This window comes from Rattus norvegicus, chromosome 15, assembly GCF_036323735.1.
Source record: "Rattus norvegicus strain BN/NHsdMcwi chromosome 15, GRCr8, whole genome shotgun sequence".
In the NCBI taxonomy this organism is placed as follows: domain Eukaryota; kingdom Metazoa; phylum Chordata; class Mammalia; order Rodentia; family Muridae; genus Rattus; species Rattus norvegicus.
The window spans coordinates 34,330,216-34,331,658 of record NC_086033.1 but is presented as its reverse complement, the minus strand read 5'-3'; the positions used below and the strand labels follow the sequence as shown (position 1 = coordinate 34,331,658).

Below are 1,443 nucleotides of genomic sequence, written 5' to 3'. Positions count from 1 at the left end.
CCACAAATAGTGAGGGGTGAGTCAGAACAAAGGTATCCTTCATTCATTCATGTCACCACAGAAAAATGAGTGATAGAGCCAGATCTTCCATGCTTGCATTCTCAGGGCCAGATCCCTCACAACTCCTCTAATTGTGTGCAGCTCAGCTCTCCTGAGTACTGCAGCAGGAGGGTGAGGTCTGCTCTCCTGCTCTCATGCCTCTAGGGCCAGTTCTCCCATCATGCCCAGGTGAGGGGTGGGACCAGCTCTGCACAGTCTTCAGACAACGAAATATCCCTGGGTAGCAGCCCAGACCAAGGACATCCACCTGGCCTTTGATGGTAACAGAACCCTCCTACTGCAGGGCCATGGACCCAGATGTGCCCCTCAGTGGCAACACAGGCTCTGTGCTCATCAGGTGGCATCACCACCTATCTACAACAGGCTGTTTCTCACTACCTTGGGTCTTCAGTTCTGCTTTTCTTCATTGTGCTCACATCTTTCTGTTTCTCTTTTCTTTCATTTCTCCACTACTTATTTGATTTTCTTAGTAGTGCCCATGGTCTCTGAGTGCCTGGGGTCATCCAGGAGTAGTCTCAGGAGTGCTGTGCCCTGCTCATGCATTATGGTGCCACACATGGGTCATCTGCCCTCTTCTAGGCCTGTATGTTGCCAGACTGTTGTTCATGTCAGGCTAATTCTCTGTCTGGACCCTTGGTGCTGTACTGGGGGTGGTCTTAGGCTTCCTTTCTGTAGGGAATGTTACATTAATCATTTAGATATTCATAGGTCAGAACACTGAGTGTGGACATAGTCTCTCTCCTCTCTGCCACCTACTGATGTACATGTGAAAGAGCAGCCACATCTACAATGACTCTAAGGGCAGCAAGCAGAAACCTTTTAAAAAATCTTTGGTGTACATATGAAATTTCCACACCCATGGTCCTGGTAGTTAGGGGGAGAAGACCACGAAAAGGGAGAGAGATCCCGTGCTCAAAAATAGGTGGGGAAATTTTAGGCTGTTGATTGACAGAAGTCAATTTGGAGTTCATTTGATCTGTAGGAGGTAGATTAAGTCCACTTATGAGAATTCTTAGATTTATAAAAAGAGATAAAATTGTACCATTTTTTGTAATCTTACTGAAATATATATTGTAGAAAGAGCAGTGGATTTATATCTTTGTGTTAAAGTAAAGTCAAACAATAGCATAGACAGAGAGAAAGGAATCTTAAACACCTTTTTATTTATTTCAGATTCATAAATAAACCCTCACAACTTACTTAAGCTTCCACATCCTTAGACCTTAAAACACTACCTTACACCATCTTACAGACTCTCGCGGGTTAGCTTTTATATTCTCAGATCTTTACACTTACATTTCATACCTTAGAACATTGTTTTAGGTTTTATAACTTCAAGCCTTTATAAGTTAGTGAGTAGGAATACGAGGGCATCATATAGTG

At 43.5% G+C, this 1,443-nt stretch overlaps 1 non-coding gene across 1 annotated transcript; it reads right to left on the bottom strand.

Moving 5' to 3' along the window:
* Positions 1-737: 737 nt before the first annotated feature.
* Positions 738-866, bottom strand: LOC134478785 (small nucleolar RNA SNORA17). Its single transcript, XR_010058272.1, has one exon. It is a non-coding gene; the product is annotated as a small nucleolar RNA SNORA17 (small nucleolar RNA).
* Positions 867-1,443: the final 577 nt, after the last annotated feature.